At 43.5% G+C, this 24,853-nt stretch overlaps 1 protein-coding gene across 1 annotated transcript in view; it reads right to left on the reverse strand.

Annotated features, from left to right (window-relative positions):
• The window catches only part of LOC137380054 (receptor-type tyrosine-protein phosphatase gamma-like), an 870,349-nt gene that overhangs the window by 552,423 nt on the left and 293,073 nt on the right, over positions 1-24,853 (reverse strand). The window lies entirely within an intron of this gene.

Consider the following 24,853-nt stretch of genomic DNA (forward strand, 5'->3'; position numbering starts at 1 on the left):
TGCAGTAATCATCAGCACCCCTCAGTTGGGTTGAGGGCGTGGGTGGTTGGGGGTAGGGGGTTGGTGTAGGGGAGGCTAGATGGCAGGATCTCTTGATGGAAAAGGGACCATCATAGCCTTTGATGGAAATGGATATCAAGCAAAGATAGTATTAACTTGACTATTATCCTCCAATAGGCACTTGGAAAGGGTACTGATCTCGATTATATGCTTATCCAATACCTAACAGAAGAAGCAAACATTTTTTTAAAATGCACAAAACAACCCTGCAAAACATACCTGTAAAATATCTTGATTATTCAAAGGAGGCAAGCTATTATATTTCAAACTGCAGGTCCCTCAGAAGGAATGGGTCCATGCCAGAAACCTTTATGTTTTAAATTCCATGAATATTTAACAGTCTTCTACAATTGTGAAAGATATATATTTTATTTTCTTTGTTCATGGTTGAACTTTAAAGTTGTGGAAATTATTCATTTTCCGTCCAGCCTCCACCATCCATGCAAAATTAACAGCCTCAGCTAAAGAACACCCTTTCTCATTAGCAGCAAGGACTATTGTTCTCCAGGTCCTGGCCCAATTAAGGCTCCCTGTGAAGAAAGCATGAATAGTTGAAAGTATTGTAATTATGAAAAACCATGACAGTTTGATGATCTCCCCCACTTGCTCCATGTCAAGTCTTTCTACTCTGCGTCAGGTGCAGGCACTTAATATTCTCCCACTCATTTCACTTTGTGGTTTTCAGTGGTGTGGCAGCTATGCTCCCAGTTCCTGCAGCTCTGTCCACAGGACTGAGCCCATTTGTGCTGTATTCCTTAGGCTTTGGCCAAGGTCTGCCTCTAACCAACCAACCTCCTGCCTCCAAAGCCATGTTTGAAAAGCTTGAGATATTTAAATCCGTAAGAACAGAGTATTATGCCCCAGGCAAATCAACACAGAAAGAAAAATATGAAATTTATGTACATCACAAACAGTGTGCAAAAATACAAACAAATCAAAACTTTCAAGTTGTTACGACTGAGTTGGGAGGATTGCGCTGTCTTTTTTAGTTCCACTTCTCCACAGATCAGAACATATATTTAAATGTTTACCCAGTTACCGATACGACCAATCATATCCTCTACTCTTTATCCCAGAATAAAATACACCAATCAAGTTTCTTTAATAAACAATGTCATGCAGGCCCCCACCTGCCAAGAATGAGGCACACAATATTTCGCTTCATGAATATTAAAAACTTAAAATTGGTGCTGGTAAGAAAAGAGGGCCTATCACAAGGAATTGCCAGGCCCCTCGCCGGAAAGACCTTTTTTGCATGCCAGCCGACAGTGTTGGAACAAAGGACCCAGTCCTTGCTTCTCCAATACACAGAAGACCTGGTCGGACCAGTTTAGTCACATGACTAGCGTGTATTCATAGGCGTTAACTGAAATAGAGTTTAAGGTTTAATAAATTTCTACTTTTCTTGTTTAAACCTGAGAACACCTGGTTGTGCTCATTTCTTCGCTTATAATTGGAAAGTGGTGAACAAGGATTCACCAAGGGGGAGCTCAAAACGTTTAAAATTAAACTCTGTTACCATAAGACCAGGTGAAGACTAAAAGGGACCACTAGACACCTTTCTCACCTGGTTGTAACAACAACAAAATTATTGGTTTATTGTAAAACGAGACTTATCCAGTAAAGACGTAAATCATTACCACGTTTTGTTTTGGGGCAGCACAGTGGCACAGTGGTTAGCACCGCAGCCTCACAGCTCCACCAATCTGAGTTCGGTTCTGGGTACTGCCTGTGCGGAGTTTGCAAGTTCTCCCTGTGACCGTGTGGGTTTCCACCGGGTGCTCCAGTTTCCTCCCACATCCAAAGACCTGCAGGTTGATAGGTAAATTGGCCATTGTAAATTGCCCCTAGTGTAGGTAGGTGGTAGGAGAATGGTGGGGATGTGGTAAGGAATATGGGATTAATGTAAGATTAGTGTAAATGGGTGGTTGTTGGTCGGCACAGACTCAGTGGGAAAGGGCCTGTTTCAGTGCTGTATCTCTCTATGACACACTGATTGAAATATGAAAGTTCCTTATTTAAATATCCAACACACACATACTCATACACAAAGAGTATGAAACCTCTTAACCACCATAAATCTTGACATGTCACTTCTCTGTAAACATCTCCCCAAAGTCACCAAGTTTTCTGTTGTTTATTGAACTTATGGCATGTGACATCCAGTAAAGGTTTGGTTTTCAAACAAGACCTCTCAGTGACCCTTGCAAAAAAAACACATCCATGGAATCTTTTTCTGTTTTCCTCACAAAAAAAAAAAATTTTTTAAGCACTTTCATAACAATGGGTAAGAGCAGCTTCATTCTCACTGTTCCACCAGGGAAAATTTTGTTTTTTCCTCTAGTTTACATTTATTCAAAAGTTAAATTGGTGCAAGAACACCTGGGGATTGAAAAGCAAAACAAAAATCAGGCAGTTTCTGCTTTCCCATGTTACAGCAAAGGGTAATGTTAACCTAATCTGCCCTGACAGGTTTGGATTGGCTGTCTGATTTTACATATTTCATTGAGCTAGAGTATCGCTTTGAGAGTTAAACCTACTGTTATGAATAATGTATGTTCAAGAGTCTTTTGCAATCTGATTTGCTTACTTGCCTTGTTCTGAAAGAAGTTGAGCGATAATTGCCCAATGGACAATTAAAAATCCTTTGGGCTGAATTTTATCAGTGTGCTGTGCTGTGAAGTCAGCGACCTTCCGACACGAATGCGCCGCCGCCGAGCCCCTACGATATTACGCACGGGGGCTCATTTAAATGGAGGGGACGGAGCGGCCACCCCCGATGATGTAAAGGAGGCGGCTGCCGCCAACCCGGCAATGGCGTCCAGCGCCACTGCACAGGTGCCAGTGCTATTTTTAATGAGCTTTAAGCCCTTAGATGAAATTCACATTTGTAAAGGTGCCACAGCAATGAAACTTTACATTAAGATTTGTGCCCACCTGCAATCCCCTCTCCAACCAACCGCCTCCACCAGCCACCACCCCACCCCCCACCCCACAACGCACACACAGTCTTTTTTGGCCTATCCCCCCAAAAAATATTAGTTATCAGTAATGACCTTTCCCTGCCGAGCTTTATTCCCTTTGACCCCAAACCCCTTCCCACCATCCCCACACCCAATGAAAAAGGTTTTCCACACTTCTCCCCCACCCCAGATAATTTTATTCCTCCACCCGCCCCACCAGTGTCTCGTCTCGGAACTCCATACAGAGTTTAGATTAGATTAGAGATACAGCACTGAAACAGGCCCTTCGGCCCACCGAGTCTGTGCCGAACATCAACCACCCATTTATACTAATCCTACACTAATCCCATATTCCTACCAAACATCCCCACCTGTCCCTATATTTCCCTACCACCTACCTATACTGGTGACAATTTATAATGGCCAATTTACCTATCAACCTGCAAGTCTTTTGGCTTGTGGGAGGAAACCGGAGCACCCGGAGAAAACCCACGCAGACACAGGGAGAACTTGCAAACTCCACACAGGCAGTACCCGGAATCGAACCCGGGTCCCTGGAGCTGTGAGGCTGTGCGGTGCTAACCACTGCGCCACTGTGCCGCCCTGAAGGTGTGTGAGTTGCAATCGGCAGCGGTAAAATCAGCGTGGGATGGCCAGCAAGGGCAGGTAAGTTCATTTGCATTTCATTAATGTTTGTTTAAATATTTAGATGAAGGCCCCGCCGCCAAGCAGCAGGGGGGCTGCACTGAGGCCTCGCCGCTGCCGCTAATATCCTGCAGGGCCTTCTCGCGTTGCGGGTCGAGGTGGGCCTCTCCCCGCAGAATTTTATGGGGCCCCCCCGCCATGACCCCCGATGTCGAGGGGCTCGTAAAATTCAGCCCTATGTCTATTAAAGTTTTATAACAGTTTAACTTGATCCCAGTAAGATGAGCTCTTACATTTGAATCTGTTGGGTGAACAGGAGGAGTGGGATCAGGTCAGAAGGCATCCTCTGTGTTGAAAATCCTGGAGAGAGCCTGCTGCAATTGTTAAAGATGTATATTTGATCTCATTTGTTTCTGATTGAACTTCAATAGTCTGCAAAGTATATTACTGATATCATACTCCAGTCCATCAGTTCTTCGCATACCACTTTACTGCACCAGAAAGTCATATGCCAAGGCTCTGTGGTGGTTGAGATTTATGTTTAGTGCTACAGATGCTGGTCAAGTTTTAATATTAAGAGAATCTACAGATGTTCTATAGTTTATTATTCTTGTCTATTCAGAGAATGCAAGCTAAATGTTCAGTAATCAAATAAAATCTGCTGTATTGACATTATGATAATGTTTCACCTTTACATTCAATAATCAAATGTGTTGTTTATAGCCCAAGTCATGTGGTCTGATGCAGTGTTCATTCTTCTAGGACAATATGAGGGGGCTTGTGTCAATGCAGCAAGCTATTGCGCTGTCCAACTCCTGGTCAATGGCGCATTACCAGATATTGTGCATATAAAGTCACACTGTGGTTCACAGGCAGTGAAAGATTGCTTACCAGAGTGGTCTTTGGCACTGAGCAAAAGAGAAATATCTGTTGAAAGCCTAAAAACAATCAATACAACTATTAAGGTACCCTATTTTGTTAGCAATGGGATTGTATTCTCAATCTAACCACTCAGATTTGATTGCAGTCCCCAGATTACAGCACAAAGATAAACAAGATTTTAGATAGGAAGAGACATTGGATAATAGGAATAGAGATGCTGCTGTATTTAAATGGATACTTGGCCTTCACTAAAAGCTTCTGTGACAAAGTGAATGTTATAAATGGGTCAGCCACCGAAATAGTATTCAATTTGATAGTCCTGTTTCAGGGGAAGCTACCCAGTAATTAGCACATCTTAAAACTGGACATGAAAAGTCCAATTTTGAAGGGGAAGAAGATAATTTAGATTTTTACAAACCTGTGCTGTACTGTGCATGCCTGCACAGAAAGGATAAGCAAGTCAATCTCTGTTATTATTTACAAGCACCAGAGCATCTTTTTTAATGTTGAACCAATTACTTTTGAGGATTAGAATGTATTCAAACTTGTAGTGTAACCTACCATTTTCGCATAGCACATTCGTACAGCAATTTGTTAAGCAACAGGCCACCACAACTAAAATGAAGTCGATCATTCAACTTGCACCGAGAAAATGCACTGTTCAACTGAATAATAGCCAAGTAGAATAGTGGCACATAAAACCAGTATTTGCAATTGTCTATTTGGTAATTGATAAACAGAATACTGGAAAGCAAAATACTCCAATTGCAAATGCTGAATGCATGATATTAGAGGTAGAAATTTGTCTTGGGTGGCAGAGCACTACCTACAGTATTATATCAGCAGCCCCTTATACCCTCTGGATATTCAGTTCCATTGACTTCATTAGAACTGAATATCAAGTGGGGTGTATAATAGGCGGCCGATGCCAGACCACATGTTTCGCGCCACCATCCAAGATGAATTTTTACTCCATAGTTTCCAGGGGAATCTGGGGACATTCTCATTAAAATTTTGATTTTTTCACTTTACTTAATGCATTTCTGACTTTTTATACCTACTGTAATTCTGCCATTCAAGCAAAAAATAATTTCTCTTTGGATGGTTCTAAATATTTTACATATGTAAGTTTGAGAAATTTAAATACAATTTACTCAGTTAGTAAATCTAACCTTAAGTACATCAAGTTACTTTGCAAACTAAAATCTTTTGCAACATATGTTTTCAACTATCCCAAGCAGCAGAGCATACCAAAAGCATGAAATAAAACTGGATCAAGATTACATCTGTCCCTGTCCCCAGTGTCTTGGCAGCCAGAGGCAGGTGTAGAATTACATGCTGATTTAAGTATCTTAACTATTGTAAAGAAACAGCTTTTATTTTTATGTAGCTTCAGAATGGTGAGGGTGAATCAATACCACTGAAATAAGTTTTGGAACCAAGTTCTGATGACAGATCACAATGAAATGTTAGCCTGTTTTTCCTCTCTTCTAGATGCTGATCACCCAGCTGTGCATTTCAAACATTCTCATAGACAAGGTTAATAATTATGATTGGTGATAGGAGCAGACAAACCCTCAACATACTCATCTGACATTCCCCTGTCCTCTATGTTAACAGGGGGTGTCAATCTATTTAAAACAACGAGGTTAATCCCCCTCCATTAAAATAGTAGACACTGGAACATGAAACATGTTAAACATTGACCTGCTATTACGATCAACAGTAATTTCTGCCCAATATATTTTTTGACTGTCAAAAACCACAATTGTTTTGTACTGAAAATCGAAATCACTACGCACTGCAACCATTAAAACAAAATGTATAAATGTGAAAACATTGTAAACCATTGTTTTATTTTCAAATCCTGGCAATGCACCAAGTATAGGTGTACAAATAAAGTTGGTTAATGTATTGACCAAAGGAACTACTTCTTCATTTCAAAAAAGCATTTGCAGCTAGTCTTCAATACAATAAACCTTCCCATAAATCAAGGATCAGACATGCTCCAGAAAAAAAAGCTGCATTTTAGCCAGCTTTCAGTTATGCATAACCGTTTCAGAAACACAAAGTCGACATCGCTGTAATTCCAACTCTCAAAAACCATCAGCTCATCTGAAAACAATTCTGTCTCACATTTGTACTCAACTAAGTGGAAGAAAGCAAGGTCTGATTGATTGATGCTTCCAAAAGTCTTCAGACCCAACATCCAAACCAACTGATTAGCTGATATTGACAACCTCCAATCCTAATGCAAAAAGCTGATTTTCTTATGCTGACAAGCCGATACATGGGTTAAAAAACTGACCATCAGATTAAAATACTGACTGCAAATTTACAAAGCTGGAAACGTGTAGCGTGCCAGTTAATAGAAATTACTAAAAATGTCTATTTCAGGCAAAGGCCATTTTTGCACTCAAGGTAAAGATGATATTTCTGAGCCGTTTCCCTATAATTTCATCATCAATTATCAGGTCAGCTGTACTATTAAAAGCGTCCTGGTCTTTCCCCATTAATGTGGCTTAACCCCAGACTCAGACAAGCAATTCTCCAGTCCTCTGCAAACATCCCCATATTGAAGGAGGATTGGAAGACTGGGGCCAGTACCTCCTCAATTTCCAGCTTTACTTCCCTCAACAACCTCGGATACATCCCATCTAGTCCTGGTGATGTGAGTACCGCTACCCTTTCTAGTACCATGGTTTCATCAATTTTTAGCCCATCTGGTATCTCAACTGCCTCCTATTTTTTCGTTCAGGAGATGTGGACCTCACTGGCAATGCCAGCGTCTTTTGCCCATCGCTAATTGCCCTTGAGAAGGTGGTGGTGAGCTGCCTTCTTGAACTGCTGCAGTCCTTGGGGTGTAGGTACACCAACAGTGCTATTAGGAAGGGAGTTCCAAGATTTTGACCCAGCGACAGAGAAGGAACAGCGATGTAGTTCCAAGTCAGGATGGTGTGTGGCTTGGAGGGAAACTTGCAGGTGGTGGTGTTCCCATGCATCTGCTGCCCATGTCCTTCCAGGTGGTAGAGGTTGCGGGTTTGGAAGGTGCTGTCGAAGGAGCCTTGGTGAGTTGCTACCGTGCATCTTGTAGATGGTACACACTGCTGCCACTGTGCATCAGTGGTGGAGGCAGTGAATGCTGAAGGTGGTGGATGGGGTGCCAATCAAGCAGGCTGTTTTGTCCTGGATGGTGTCAGCCTTCTTGAGTGTTGTAGGAACTGCACCCATCCAGGCAAGTGGAGAGTATTCCATCACATTCCTGACTTGTGCCTTGTAGATGGTGGACAGGCATTGGGGAGTCAGGAGGCGAGTTACTTGCTGCAGAATTTCCGGCATCTGACCTGCTCTTGTCGCCACAGCATTTATGTGGTTGGTCCAGTTCAGTTTCTAGTCAATGCTGACCCCCAGGATGTTAATAGTGGGGGTCTCAATTGGCAGCGGGGTAGGAAGGCAGATCACAGCCCGTCCCACCCTGGACTAAATTTTGTAACTTCCCCAGCCACCATCCCACTGGATTTTATGCTCTCCCTGTCTCCAAACCCACTGTGGGGGAGAAATATAAAGTTTCCCCCTCTATCTCTTTCGTCATCCATGGAGTTCTGGCTTTGGTTGCCCTATATTCCACCCCTTCACCCCCACCCATAGAATTGTATCTCAACTGTACCTAAACCATCTCCACCCTAAAGACAGCCCATTATTCAATTACAGTTTTGCATTTCAATCTTTGATTCCAATTTAGGCAGGACAGATCTGTACTCAACCCACTGAAATTGGCTCTCCTCTAATTAAGTATTTTTACTCCAGCTTACTCCTTGTCCTTTTCCAAAGCTAATCTAAACCTTACGATGCAATAACCAGTGCTCCCTAAATGCTCCTCCACCGACACTTGACCTATCTCATTCCCCAGAAGCAAATTAAGCAATCCACCTTCCTTATTGGGCTGGAAATATACTGCTCATCAGTCAAAAGGTCAATTCAAACATAAGTGTCAGTAGTAAAAAGGCAGCTCTCTCAGTCATTACACATCCAGCAATCAGTTTGAAGACTTAATCCCCTGTTTTAACCTGGTGCGGGAATTTTACGTTGCATGGGAGGCCCCTCCACCAGCCAAAAAGTCGGTGGCGAGACTGCCTCTGCGAGGCCTGGGGAGCCAGGCCGGGATTTTTCACTCCCCGGGTCCTTCCACCCGTCTTTGGGTGAAGTCCCGCCTAATGGAGCTGCCGGTCAATCAGCGGGTTGGCAGCCCTTAGTCCTAGCAGCACCACAGAGAGCAGTGGCCACTGCTGGGACTACACCCAGCTATCAGAAGAGGATGAAGGACGGCCCCAGAAAAAAAGTAAGTTTCTCAGGCCTCGCTGGGCCCATGCGTCACCTGGGAGGGGGTGGGGGAGGGGGTGGGGGGAGGGGGTGGGGGAGGGGGTGGGGGGGGGAAGGAATGTTGTGCTTTGGAGGCAGTTGGGGCCTTTGCTGTGCGGCCGCCGAGGTTAAAATACCAGAGGTGGCGGAAGGAAGCCCTTAAGTGGCCAGTGAAGGACCTTGATTGGCTTGGGGTGGGTGGGCAGTTTCTCACCGCCACTCCATGTAAAATTGCAATTGGGCTGGAGAGAATCGGGAATGGCCCTCCCCCACCCAATTTTATGCCCTCCCCTGCCACCAGCCCGCTCGTTGGGGTAATATAAAATTCCAGCCTTTATTTCAGTGGGGGCGGTTGGGGCTGCCTCCCACTCAATGTTACAACCACCTCCCCCACCCCCCGCACCACTGCCACCGGCCCATTCCTGTAGGGGGGCATAAAATTCCGGCTATGGTGTGCAGGGCCAGATGGGGAGAAGAAGGAAGTGCCCATGACAGAATCAGTGTGAGGGCCAGGCATTTAAAACTCCCTCTGGTAACGTTGACTCCCACCTAAAGCTGTTGGGAATGATGCGAAGAGGAGTGGAATTTCAAGTGGCAATAGGGAATAGTCCTCAGCAGACAGGGAAACATACCGGGGCCTCCTCTAGTCCTCATCATGCTTTCTGCCAGGTTGTGCTGGCAGCACAGAGACTGTGAACAATTTGTACAATTCTTGGTTAAAATCATGTTGGGGTGTCAATGATGTCATTGAGCCCTAACTTTTGAATATTGATGAGGCATAAGAACATAAGAAATAGGAGCAGGAGTGGACCATTCAGCCCCTTGAGCTTGCTCCGCCATTCAATAAGATCATGGCTGATCTGATTGTGGCCTTAATTCCACTTTCCTGCCTGGCCCCCATAACCCTTGACTCTCTTGTAGAACATAAATCTGTCTAACTCAGCCTTGAATATATTCAATGACCCAGCCTCCACTGCTCTCTGGGGAAGAGGATTCCAAAGATTAACGACCCTCTGAGAGAAGAAATTCTTCCTCATCTCTGTCTTAAATGGGAGACCCCTTGTTTTGAAACTGTGCCCCTCGTTCTAGATTCCTTCACGAGAGGAAACATCCTCTCAGCACCTACCCTGTCAAGCCCCCTCAGAATCTTATATGTTTCAACAAGATCACCTCTCATTCTGCTAAACTCCAATGAGTATAGGCCCAACCTGCTCAACCTTTCCTCATAAGACAACCCCTTCATCCCACGAATCAGCCTTGTGAACCTTCTCTGAACTGCTTCCAATGCAAATATACCCCACCTTAAGTAATCTGCTGTTGGCCTTTATTGGGCACTCTCCCTGTAATCCGAAATGGCAGAGTTAAGATGCCGGCAGATGTAAATGTGTCACAAGTGCAGCAGGTAGCGGCGGACCACTATTTTAACCCCTGCCAGCACCATCATGCCAGGTTCTGAGTGACTGCCCTCGACACAAGGCTGACTGACTGAGGCATCAAGGAGTCCTAGTAAAATTGAAGTCAATGGGAATCAGGGGGAAAACCCTCCACTGGCTACAGTCATACCTAACACAAAGGAAGATGGCTGTGAATGTTGGAGGCCAATCATCTCAACTGCATGAGATTGCTGCACGAGTTCCTTAGGGTAGTGTCCTGGGCCCAACTATCTGCAGCTGTTTTATCAATGACCTTCCCTCCATCACAAGGTCAGAAGTGGGTATCCTCGCTAATGATTGCAGTGTTCCATTCCATTCGCAACTCCTCAGATAATGAAGCAGTACATGTCTGCATGCAGCAAGACCTAGGCAACATTCAGACTTGGGCTAATGAGTGGCAAGTAACTTTCGCAACACAAGTGCCAGGCAACGACAATCTCCAGCAAGACAGAGTCTAACCACCTCCTCTTGACATTAAATAGCATTACCAAGATTGACCATCCCGCCATCAATATCCTGGGGTTTACCATTGACCAGAAACCTTAATGGGCCAGCCACATAAATACTGTGGCTGCAAGAAACTGGGTATTCTGCAGTGAGTGGCTCATGTCCTGACTCCTTAAAGGCTTTCAACCTTCTACAAGGCACAAGTCAGGAATACTCTCCACTTGCCGGGATGAGTGCAGCTCCAACAACACTCAAGAAGCTCAACATCATCCAGGAGAAAGCAGCTGGCTTGACTGGCACCCCATTCACCACTTTCGACATTCATTCTCTTAGCTGCTGGTGCATTGTGGTTGCTGTGTGTACCATCTATAAGATTCAGTGCAGCAACTCTACAAGGCTTCTTTTACAGCACCTTCCAATCCCACAGCCTCCAACACCTAGAAGGACAAGGGAAGCAGACGCATGGGAACATGATCATCTGTAAGTTCCCCTCTAAATGACACTTATCCTGACTTGGAAATATATCGCTGTTCCTTCGTTGTTACTAGATCAATATCCTGGAATTCCCACCCTAACAACACCGAAGGAGTACTGTCATCACACAGACTGCAGTAGTTCAAGGCGGCAGCTCACCATCACCTTCTCAAGGGAAACAGGGATGGGCAATAAATACTAGCCTTGCCAGTGCTGCAAACAAAAAGCGGAAGGAGTTAAAATTGGGGCTTTCATTTTTAGCCTGGTCAGACTAGTGGGGACTTTTTACCATGCCAGATGTCATCCCAAACTCTCAATTTTTTAATACTGATGCCATTTAAAAATATATATTCTTTCATGGGATGTGGGCATCACTGGCAAGGCCAGCATTTGTTGCCCATCCCTAATTGCCCTTGAGAAGGTGGTGGTGAGCTGCCTTCTTGAACCGCTGCAGTCCATCTGGTGCGGGTACACCCAAAGTGCTGTCAGGGAGGGAGTTCCAGGATTTTGATCCAGGAAGATTTCAGTTCCGATTCTAGGAGACCAGTATTTCTGAGTCAGCTCTTAGGATCTACATTGCAAAATCTGGCTACCTTATTGTCGTAATGGATTCAGAAAATTGGTTTGATTAGTCTGCTGCTATATAAACTTGGACAGCTAGTTCATAGATGTTGGCCTCCAGAATCCAAACTAAGGGAGTACCAATATTATTACAGCCAAAAGATCAGTGCAAATATGAGAAGGCAATATGCACAAAAGCCATAATTTCAAATAGTCAAGACAAACAGATGTACAATAAATCGAGAAGTCTTTTTTAAAAAAAAAATCTATCCATATCAAGATGTTAGGACTTATGCATCCTTATCACATTTCCTGAAAAGGTCCCAAAAACCTTCACGGATAATAAATTAATCTGAAATGCAATAGACAAACACAGCAGCCAGGAGCACTGAGCATAAACAGCAATAAGACGAATAGCCAGTTAATGCAGTCATAGAGTCATAGAGCCATTCACGCACAGAAGGAGGCCATTCGCTCATCAAGTTCATGCCAGGTCTCTGTGGAGCAATCCAGTCAGTCCCACTTCCCCACTCGATCCCCGTAGCCCTGCAGGTTTAATACCTTCAAATGCCCATCCAATTTCCTTTGTCTCTGCTTCCACCAAGCTCACATTGCGTGAAAAAGTTCTACCTCACATTTTCCCTGCATCTCTGGCCCAAAACCTTCAATCTGTGTCCCCTAGTCCTTGTATCAGCAGCTAATGGGAACAGTTTTTCTTTGTCTAACTTATCTCAGCCTGTCATAATCTTGCACACCTCTATCAAATCTCCTCTGCTCCAGAGGGAACAACACCAGCTTTTCCAACCTAACCTTGTAACTAAACTCCCCCATTCCTGGTAAATCTCCTCTGCACCTTCTCAAGGACACCCACATCCTTCCTAAAGTGCGGTGACCAGAATTGGACATAATTCTTTAGTTGGGGCCCAACCAGAGCTTTATAAATATTCAGCATAATTTCCCTGCTTTTGTACTCTATGCCTCTTATTTATGAAGCCCAAGATCCCATATGCTTTGCTAACCACTCTCTCAATATGTCCTGCCACCTTCAAAGATCAAGGCATATGTACCCTCAGGTCCCACTGTTCCCGCACTCGCTTTAGAACTGTGCCATTAAGTCTGTATTGCCGCACCCTATCCTTTCTGCCAAAATGCATCACCTCACACTTGCCTGCATTAAATTCCATTTGCCACCTATCTGCCCATTCTGCTAGCCTATTTATGTCCTGTTGCAGGCAGTTCGTAGCATCCTCACTGATTGCTACACCTCTAAGTTTGGTATCATTGGAAAATTTTGAAATTCTACTCTGTATTCCGAGATCCAAGTCATTCATATATAGCAAAAAAAAGTAATGGTCTAGCACTGACCCTCGGGGAACACCACTATATACCATCTTCCAGGCTGAAAAACGATCATTTACCACGACTCGCTGTTTTCTGTCCTTAAGCTGATTTTTTCTATGCAACTGGACCCTGATCCTTCTATTCCATGAGCCTCAATTTTGTTAACCAGCCTTTAGTTTATCAAATGCTTTCTTAAAATCCATATAGACAGCATCCATCTCGTTCCCTACATCATTCTTCTCTGTTATTTCATCAAAAAATTCAATTAGATTAGTCAAGCATAATCTGCCTTTTACAAATCTGTGCTGGTCATCCTTAATTAACTCAACCCTCTCCAAGTGCCTGTTGATTTTTTTCCTGATTATTGTTTCTAAAACCTTACGCACCACTGATGTTAAACTAACTGGCCTGTAGTTGCTCGGACTGTCCTTACACTTTTTCTTGAATAAGGGTGTCACATTTGCCACTCTCCAATCCTCTATTCCCTTGTTAGGTGTTACTGGTTGAGGAAAGAATATTCGCAAGGTCGCCAGGAGAATTTCCTGCTGCTCTTCAAATGGTATCTTAGGATGTTTACCTAAACAGGTAGTCATGGCCTTGGTTTAACGTATCATAGTAACAGGCAATGACAGTTACAGACAAAGCTGTATTATGAGAATAGTGCATCAAAGAGTCAGCCCAGATTTTGTGCTCAAATGCAGGGGGGGGGGGGGGGGGGCAGGGGGGGCGGTGTTGCAAGGGTGGGTGGCGGTGGTTGCTGCTCAAATCCGCTGTCTTTGGGCTCAAGAGCTGAGAATCCTACCATTCAGTTCACCTGCTCTTTTTGTCCATGCGGTTAAGGCAGGCAGACATGCAGTCTGTTCTGATGCGCTTCCATTTTTTAGTATTTTTTGAGGACTCGTGCTTAAAAATTGTGGAAATTGATCCATTTGAAAGACTGAAGAGATTCCATAGATGTTGGACTTTTTTTTAAAGTCACTGGAAGGATTTGGGGACTTTGTTTAAAAACAAACCCTTGCCAGAAGTCACCTATCTGAACCTAAGTAGCAGCAGCAGCCTTGGTGACACAGACAATATGATTGAAACACAGCTCACATTTTCAATTTGCCATCCCAACAACAACTACTTGCATTTATACAGTGCCTTTAACAAAAATATCTTAACGCACTTCACAGTATTGTTATTAAATAAAATTTGATCCAGAGCGACAGAAGTAGGTAGTTGACCAAAAGCTAGTCAAAGATATTAGGATTAAAGGAGTGTCTTAAAGGAGGAGAGAGAGCTGGAGAGTTGGAGACATTCAGAACTTAGGGCCCAGGCAGCTGAAGGGATGGCTGCCAATGGTGCAGTGATGAAAACTGAGGATGCGCATAAGAGCAGAATTTGGCAAGTACTGAGATTTTGGAGGGTTATAGGGCTGAAGGAGGTTATAGAGTTAGAGAGGGACAAGACCATGGAATGATTTGAAATCAAGGATGCAAATTTTAACATCACAGCATTGCTGGAATGGGAGCTGCAATAGGTCAGCATGCACAGGGATGATGGGTGAATGGGATGTGGTGCCAGTTGGATACGGGTAGAATTTTGGATGAGCTCAAGCTTACAGGTGGGATGCTAGCCAGGAAAGCATTGGAATAGTTGAGCATAATTCTAACAAAGGCATGGATGAGGGTTTTAGCAGCAGGTGAGCTGAGGCAGGGGTCTAGGCAGGTGATGTTATGGAGCTGAAAATAGGCAGTTTTAGTGATGGAGAGAATATGGCATCAGAAGCTCAGCTCAGGATGGAATCGAACGCCAGGGTTGCAAATGCTCTGGTTCAGTCTTAGAGAGTGGCCAGGGAGAGGAATGGAGCTGATGCTGTGGAAAGGATTTTGTGGCAGGGACTGAAGAAAATGGCTTTGGTCTTCCCAGTATTACTCTGCATTCAGCATGAGCAGTGTGAGTATTGAAATGATGAATCCCACTTGTCTCTTGAATTGTAATGCTCAACAGCATCATACCACTGGAATTAAGCACTGGCTGACTTTGTGGGGTTGCTTAGTTCCACTCTTCCCTATTTGATCAAAGCTAGAGGGTCTCTAGCAATAGCTTTACTTCCACCACTGCACCATCACCTCCAGAGTCCCACAAGGTTTATCCTTGCCTGCCTCCTCTATTTATATTTTGATCTTTGGCGATATCATCCAAAGTGATGCAAATGCAAATGTACCTCTCAACTGCTTTTCTTGATGGATCCACTGTCATCTTTCTAACTTGCTCCAGCACTATACACCCACTTCCACCAAGCTCAAATTCCCATTCCTCTAACTCTGGCCTCTTGTGCACCCTCCTCCCTTTCCCCACCCACTGGTGGCCAAGCGTTCAGCCACACAGGCTCCACTATTCCCTCCCTAAACCTTTCCACCTCCCTCAAGATCCTGATTGAAACATTTCTTTAATCAAGCTTTCATTTACATCTTCTAATATGTCCTTCTTCGGCTCAGCATCCATTTATTTCCTTATGCTTCTTTGAAGTGACTTGGAACATTTTTCTATGTTAAAGACACTGTATAAATGTAAGGGGCTGCATTTATTATTGTTTACGTTTGGAGACCTCATTCAGATGTTGTCAATATTCTTAGCATGAGTTGGAGAAAAAGTAGAAATTAAAACAAACATCACAATTTACTTTCTTAGGGATTGAGTTAAAATTCAAAATTGATTCACAGACAAACCCATTCCTGGCAAGAAGATGTTTTCATTTGACTTGCTCTGAAATAATCAGTCACAGTGTTGCAGTGTTACTCAGTTTCTGCCCATCATGCTAGGCCCCACCTGCCAAGAATGAGGCACATGAATTTTGTCATGAACATTGATTTTAAACTGTTACTGGCGTGAAGAAAGAACTTGTTAAACAGATCAGCCATGGCTGGAAAAAACATTTGCATATTAACAGTGTTTGGAAGAACAAAGCAGCCATTCCCTGACACATTTAACCACAATGGACTTTTGATCACCAGACGTTGAAGGTAGGGGAGCTCGCATTCCAGGTTGACTGCTAAAATGGCCGAATACACAAACAGACATGGTCAAAGCAGCTAGTCACATGACAAACCAGAGTTTTTAGATTTCATACAAACAGTTTGGGCAAAAAGCAGAATGCTCCTGGACTGAGAAAATCTCTCCTGGCTGGCTCGCCCCAACTGCTCCTCTCTGCCTGCTCCCAACTCTTTCTCACAAGCCTCTGAATCCACTCAAGACATATGAACCCCAAGAGAGAAAAGTCTCCTGCAGCGAACAAGGTTTAAGAAAAATACTGGGCCCCAAAGAAAAGCAAGATCTACCTACAATCAAGGACTCGACAGTGAGCTCAAAGAACCGTAACAATGACTCTTCAAATATTTTTCCACCATATTTTTCTTCTGCTCTTTTCTGCCTCTATCTGCATGTGTGTATCGCGTATGCATGCTTGCGTGGGGCGCGGCATGCGTCCGTAGGCATTAACCGAAGTAGAGCTTAAGTTTAATAAATTTCTACTTTTCTTCTTTAGACCTAAGAAAGCCTGTTTGTGCTGGTTTCTTTGCTTTATAATTGGAAAGTGGTGAACAAGGATTCACCAAGAGGGAGCTAAAAACACTGTGTTTAAAATTAAACCCTATTACAGTCAGACCAGGTGAAGGCTGAAAGGGAACCCTAGACCTCTTTCTCACCAGGTCGTAACAGACATTTGGGTGCTAGCATCCAGAATTGACCCACAGATAAACAAGAGAAATTGGAATTGGGAAGCCAGATTGTTTCTAGTCAAAAAAGAGCAAGATTTCAATACAGGTTTTTTTGTGGTTGTGTGTGCTTGAATACGAACATGTCTGCAACTGAAACTAGTAGCTCCTCAAGCCAGGGTGAAGTAACTTGGGATAAGTTAAAGGCACTGTTTATGCAGGAGTTGAGAAAAATGGCTGAGCAGTGTGGGATCACTGTATGTGGCAAGGCTAGGAAGTCTGACCTCCAAAGGCTAGTGGTCAACCATTTTCCCTTGAATCTGTAGAAGCAGAAACAGGGTTAGAAGCAGACTCCGACAAGGTATTATTAGCAAAGATACAATTGGAACGGAGGAAACTTGAATTTGAGGAGACGGAGAGAGCAAGAATATTCCACAAGGAATGCGAAGAGAGTGTTGAAATGGCTTGAGTTAACTAGGGGGCAACAGAGTAACCCCAGTGAAAGCAAGGCCAATATGGAGGAGCATAATTCAGGGCTGGGTACAAAATTGTTAAAACTAACTCAACTAATTCAAAAATTCAATGAGGAGGATGTAGAAGAATTTTTGTCTTCTTTGAGAAACTGGCAAGGCAGCTAAAATGGCCAGCTGAGACCTGGTCTCTTTTACTACAAAGCAAGCTAACTGGAAAAGCCCATGAGGTTTATTCCCTGTTGCCAGATAAGAGATCATCAAATTATGAACTGACCAAAAATGCTATCCTCGGGGCATATGAATAAGTACCCAAAGCCTATCACCAAAAGTTTAGAACCTTCAAGAAGCAAGCTAATCAAACTTATCTGGAGTTTGAAAGAAGTAAGCAGCTGGCTTTTGACAAGTAGCTGAGGGCTCTTGAAGTACAGTTCAGCTATCAGAATCTCAGAGAAGTAATTCTGCTGAAGGAATTTAAACACACTTTCCTACTCTCCATAAAGACCCATGTAGAGGAGCAGCAGGTCCAGAGAGCCCGGCAAGCAGCCTCCTTGGCCGATGAGTTTGCTTTAATTTATAAGTCGGTTTCCCGGGGAGAACCTTTCCGAATCACCCCCACAAATCTGCAAGGGACAAAGGGTGGGAAGGTGATAGCAGCCCAAGCAGTCCTGGGAGAGAAAGGAAAGTATAAGACACAGGGGGCCCTCCTCCAGCCAAAACGGAAGGTGTTGTGAACAGTAAGAGTGAGACCCAGAGACTTGTGTGCTTCCATTGTAATAAAGCAGGGCATTTAAAAGCTGACTGCTGGAAACTAAAGGGAAAACCTGTAGGGTTAATCAGGGCACGCCCGCTCAGTGAAGAGGTGAACCTGATGGAAAGCACAGAACAAGCACTGGCTTTAACTGCAGTACGAGTGAGACCCAGGAGGTCTACCACTGCAAGTGCAGGAAAATTTAATAGGGTTCCTGAGGGTTATCAGGGTTTTGTGTCTGAAGGGAGAGTAACCCCATACCCCTCGAGTGGACCAAGCAAGCCCATAGTGATTCTCAGGGACCCAGGGGCCACTCAATCCCTTTTACTGGGAAAAGGCCTGACCTTTCCCCCGGAGAATGCAGTGAACACCAAAATGGGTGGCGAATGGTATTGGAGGGCAGCGTATGCCTGTACCTGTACACCGGGTGCACCTGAAGGGCGACATGGTTTCGGGACCAGTGACCGTAGGGATTGTCCCCAGTTTGCCTGTGGATGGGGTTGACCTGCTCCTAGGTAACGACCTGGCGAGGGTGAAGGTGATAGCCCCCTCAGTAGTGAAACAAAGACCGCAGGAGGTCAGAGAGACAGGGCAGTGGTGGGAGACAGACCCCTGCAGTTTCCCTGAACATGTAGTGGATCACGCCATGATCAAACCAGCTCCCCCAAAGGAGACTGCATTGGCACTTCATGCCGATGACCTTGAGGTCTGCCTGTCTGAGACTTTCTTTGGAAAGTTAGGAGACCCAGGGAATGAATTAAATGGATTTTCCCTAGCTGAGGCTCCGCGAGCTGACCCAGTATTGCGATAGTTAGCACAGGCTGCCCAGTCTGAAAGTGAACAAGGGAGTCCCTGATAACTACCATTTAAAGCATGAGGTACTGATGAAGAAATGGAATTCACCTCACAGACCTGAGAGCAAGGATTGGGCAGTAGCTCACCAGTTAGTGGTGCCAGAGAGAAATATTAAGAAGGGGCCCACGAGACTACTGTGGCTGTGCATGCTGGTATAAGAAAGACCAAAGCCCGCATAAGACAGCAATTTGACTGGCCAAAACTCCACAAAGATGTGGTGGAGTACTGCAGGAGTTGTCACATAACCAGGTTAAGGGGAAACCCCAACTTACAGTGAAACCTGCAACCCACGTCCTATACCGGTGTTAGGAGGATCCTCTAGAAGAGGGCTGGTGAACTGTAAAGGACCCCGTCGAGAACAAAAAGGGGCAGGCAGGCACAAGGCTGGCAAAAGATTAGATAGAGAAGGGGAAAAAGTGACCAAGAGAGCAGGTTAAAAGAAGTCCGGGAGGAATCCTGGATGAAAACCCATACCGTCCTGTCAGCCAACCCCGAAAAATGTGAAACGTTAGACCCCACATCCTCCTATGTGAATGCAGTCACTAGAAGCACACCACCAGAGTTGCTAACAGCATTTACCTACAGAGGAACCTACAGAGACAAAGAAAGACCTCTAGGGGGTGAGAAACCATGAGGTGATGCCTCACCTAGTCAACGTGTCACAGGGGAGTGTAGTAGAGTCTGCACAAATACCTGCAGGCAGGAGTGTCCTCTGGAACAAAGGGGAGATTAGCAAAGAATCTGCCTCCACAGTCAGAAAAAAAGGAAACCACCCATCCCCTGAAATCAAAAGCATTTGCATGACTCAGCAAAGCACTGAGTGTTCAGGATAGACCCGCCCACTGCTAACTTGTTTTTTTAGAATTACCTCAGCAGGAACAAAGACCCTAGGCAGCCATGGAAATGGGCAATCGGAAGAGAAACTTCCCAAACAAAAAACACATGTTTATTGGGATGCCAAAAAGGGGGCAATTAAAGTAGCACTGATGCCAAGACAAGACAAGCTATAATAGGTTTTAGGATTTATGAATGAATGGGAACGAATGAGAGAAATGGATGTTTTTTTCTGTATCTTACATTTTTCTCTCGACCCTTTTAATGAAATGCGCTTTTCTCAAATCGCTTTTCATTCCACTGGGTGTGGAGGTATCATGCTAGGCCCCCACCTGCCAAGAATGAGGCATATTCATTTTGTCATGAACACTGAATTTAAACTATTACTGGAATGGCAAAGGGACTTGTTGAACAGATCAGCTGTGGCTGGAAAAGACATTTGCATATTAACAGACAGTGTTTGGAAGGACAGAGCAGCCATTCCCTGACATTCAATCCACAATGGACTTTTGATCACCAGACATTGAAGGTGGGGGAACTTGCATTCCAGGTTTACTGCTAAGATGGCCGAATACATAAATGGACATGGTCAAACCAGCTAGTCACATGACTAACCTGCTGGGCAATCAGAGTTTTTGGAATTTGTACGAACAGTTTGGGCAGAAAGCTGTTTGCTCCTGGACTGAGAAAATCTCTCCTGTCTGCTCCCATTTCTTTCTCAGAAGCCTCTGAATCCACTAAAGACACATGAACCCCAACAGAACAAGCAAACAAGGTTTAAGAAGAATACTGGGCCCCAACGAAAAGCAAGATCTACCTACAATCAAGGACTCGACAGTGAGTTCGAAGAACCATAACAACTCTTCAGATATTGCCTCAAACGTTTCCACCATATATTTCTTCTGCTCTTTTCTGTCTCTATTTGCATGTGTATCGCATATGCATGCTAGCGTGGGGCACAGCGTGTATCCGTAGGCGTTAACTGAATTAGAGTTTAAGTGCAACAAAAATTTCAATTTTTCTTCTTTAAACCTAAGAAAGCCCGTTTGTGCTTATAATGCCTTATAATTGGAAAGTGGTGAACAAGGATTCACCAAGGGGGAGCTCAAAACAGTGGTTAAACCCTGTTACAATAAGACCAGGTGAAGGCTGAAAGGGAACCCTAGACCTCTTTCTCACCTGGTCGTAACACAGCCACTGCAGATTTAAATAGCTCACCAGCAGAGGTCTAACAACAGAAGCATCCTGTAGCAATATTTTAGTATTCCATATTATATCTTAAGAGTAAATTTGTGAGCTGTTGAAGCTGGATCAGAAGATATGGTGTACAACTTCCCTGGTAAGTAATCCTACTTTTGCATGTCAAATACTGTAGAACATAGCATTTACAATATATGGTTTTACATTATCTGCAGTAATTGGGTTTGGAATCAAAATCAGACTGTAACAATAGAGCAATTTACATGTCCACCAATAAATATTCAGTTGGTCTAGTGCATCTGTCAGCAGAGCTTGCTTAGATCAAATTGGCATCCATTATAATAAAATCGGGAGTTACAGCTGTAGACAAGAAACAGGCTTTTTTTTTTCAGTAGGAATGTATTTGAAATTCTGAACAGAAATCAGTTGGACCAGCTGCTACTTGACTGATACAAAATTGGATCACATATGGAGGAAATAATTAAAGAACTGGTAGGTCATATTGAACCTTAATCAGAAGTATGAACTACCTGCCACTTTGTCTACAAAGCTAGTTTATCATCTGAACTGGCTGTATGCAGCAATGATTTTGCGCTTGGAGTTAGCAAGAAATGCAGTAAATGGTGCTCCAGGGGGACAACGATTTGAAGAAAAAGATTATTTCAGTTGTGGACAAGATGGAAAAGTACCTCTTGCATTTTTATTTCACAAATAATAAAAACAGACTAAAATTATAATTCCACAGGAGAAAAGCAAGTGGCTCTCATTATAAATTTTAATTAAAAAGTTTTAATCATCAATGCAAAATTTTGAAATCCAAGACTTGGATTCCAAACATGAAAGCAAATTAACTCTACTGCCTCTATCATTTCACTTCTTTTACCAACTAATGAACTGAACAGTTAATTTTTTCAAACTTTTGTTTACTGTCGGCTTCAAATTCAGTTTATTTCCACTTAATCTGGAAAATATATTTTGCTAAGACTTAAGCGCCTGTAAAGTGAAATTAGTCAGCTTGAAACTACTGTCAGTGCGTTTCTCTCCTTTCATACAATCAGACAATGCTTTTGCTCCACTTTCCTATGAATACCTGTAGCTGTCTTTAATAAAAACAGAAAATGCTGGAAATACTCAGGTCAGGCAGCAGCTGTCTTTATACTGGAGCTGTTTCAATTCATATTGTGGGCTGGTTCCTGAAATTTGCACCCCTAGCTCTGGCTCCCTTACCCCATTATCTCATAAATCCAGTTTTCCTGTCTCTACAAGCCTACCACTGGGATAAGGGAGCCAGATATACTACCGTAACTGCCAGTAGCTGGCTCAAAGACATCAGTCTCCAGATTCCAGAATTAAAAAGGGAGCATAAAAGCAGCTTCTCTTTTACAACATGTTGCAGCTGTTCCTTCCTACTGTTCAACTCCCCACTGGCACCCAAAATGTAATCTGTTCTTTTTTCTAAGAATTATTCTCTTCTGATTCCAGCTTTAGGGATAGTTTTAGGAAAGTAAAAATGACCCATCAATCAGCAAGTAAACTGAAAACATTCGCACTCCATTACTTAAGACAAGAATTCTGGACAATCAACTGGGAGATAAAACTTAGGAACCCTATACAGAAGTCTATTCAAAGAGCATAACAAAAAATCATTACTGTGTAATTACCAAGCCACATTCACCTTCAAGCATTCTCACCAATTCACTTTCCATCATCCCCTTAGACACTTTACTAACAAGATCATTTTATGGAGCCTAACATAGGATGTTCTTGTATGCAGCCATATGTGCAAACAACTATTAAACTAACAAAAAATAATCTTAAGTCAGGTTGCTTAAGTTATCAAAATTTTGAAAGGATGTGGGAAACCTGATCCAAACAAAAGTTTCAAATGTTAGGAGATAACAAATTGGAAGTTAGAAACTTGCAAAATCACAAAAATCCTATCCATATCCAACTCACCAGTAAAATCTAACGGAATTTGTCTTTCCGAGCCACTAAAGTAGAATTTAAAGAAGCCCTCAGCTACAGGTAATTGAATCATAGGATCAGTGTCTCATTGTGCTACTTGAATTGTCAGGAGAGCTTTCAGCTTCCAGGTTGCTTCTTTCTGGCATTTCTGTTTTACCTACCCTCAGTAAGCTCTAAATGCTTATCATGGGTGCTATTATTGCCAGTTTCATTTGGATGGAGGAACTGTTAGATGAAAAGAAGCAACAGAAACCTCAGCAGCTGGCACGAGCAGCAACAGGACCTATTAGAAGACAGAAAATGAGGGGAGGATGCTAGTTGGTGGCCATATTCACTACACAGGTCAAAGGGTATTCCTTGGATCTAGCGGTGCATCAGAAAGCTGTGTTTTTCCACCAGGCAGGCAGTTGCAGACCTCTGCAGCCTCCTGGACGAGGGAGCCATGAATTACCATCAGTGGCTCTCAAAGTCACCACAGCTCCTTTACACTTTGTCGCTGTCTGCTTCTAGTGTCCTAAAGGTGTCATCTCCCACATCTCCCAGTCTGTAGTACACAGCCGCAGAAGGTCACCAATGCATTGCCTGCCAAGGCAATCCAAGACATCAACTCCCCCAACAACCTCAACAGTCATCAGGAGAGTTCAGGCATTTGCAGCATTGTATGGCTTCTCTCATGTACGAGATTTTATTGACTGTGCACATGTTATCATCAGGGCACCAGAACTCTAGCCAGTAGTCTTTGTGAACATTAAGGACTACCATTCCATTAATGTCCAGTTAGAAACCAGATAATGCAAGTTTGTGCAAGGTTCCAAGATCCCAGGTAGCTGTCTTAGTGTCTCAATCCTCAACCATCCTCAATATTGAACACTGAACCAACGTGACAGGATGGCTGCTGAATGACAATCGATTCCCCCAACATATGTGGCTCGTGACACCCCGCTGCAATCCCTCCACGCCAGAAAAACACAGCCATAGGACGACCAGGAGCTTGCCACTTGCACACCCATAGTTAAAATTGGGGTGTCACTATCTATAATAATAACATGCAGTTTGTCTATCTGCATTGTTCTGATTGCTCGGTCCATTGATTTGGTGGGCGGAGCCTGGCACATGCTGATGCATGTGGTGTGGGGGGACAGCACAGGGAGTGAAATGCATGGGGATGGAATGGCATGGGAGGTATGTAATGAGGGATTGGGATGGCAATAGGAAGAAGGGGTGGGATAGGGATGATATAACAGGGATGAAAGGAATGAGATGGGTATGGCATGAGAGGGATGGCATAGGAAGAATGGAATGGCATGGGATGGCGATTTAAAGAAGCACTGTTGCAATAAAGATACCAATTTCACCGTAAATGTTTTGCAGGTCTCTGCTGGTTCATATAATAATAGTGAACAGCACTTGTACCAGGCCCAAGTATTTTCATGACAGCTCTTTCTCAGTCCTCCCCGAAAACAAAGTGATATCATAATATACAGCGAATTGCAATATTTAAAATTAAACTGAATTGTTCCAACCATCATTAATTAAGTAATCCACAACACTATTCTGCTTCTCAAATGAAAATATATGGGGCTGTAATTAGCTTTACTAGAAAATGCAGAGGTTTCTCTTGGGATGATTTTCTACATGCAGCAATATAGTAAAGGAGTTTAAATCCCTATGACAACTGAATACTTGGGTGTCCTAAATTACTGAAAGCTTTCCACTGAAGTGCTAACAAGAAGGATTTCTTTTTATAACAAGTGAAGTTTATATTCACCTTATTGTCTCTAATGAATTACAACCCCAACTGAGTTTTTCTGGAACTGTTCAAAAATGAAGGAAATAACAATCAAATTCATCCCAAAAAAATAACTTGAGGGTGGCCAATTTTTCCTTAATTTAAATGAATACAGATTTACAATTA

The sequence above is a fragment of the Heterodontus francisci genome, chromosome 19, assembly GCF_036365525.1.
Source record: "Heterodontus francisci isolate sHetFra1 chromosome 19, sHetFra1.hap1, whole genome shotgun sequence".
Lineage (NCBI taxonomy): Eukaryota > Metazoa > Chordata > Chondrichthyes > Heterodontiformes > Heterodontidae > Heterodontus > Heterodontus francisci.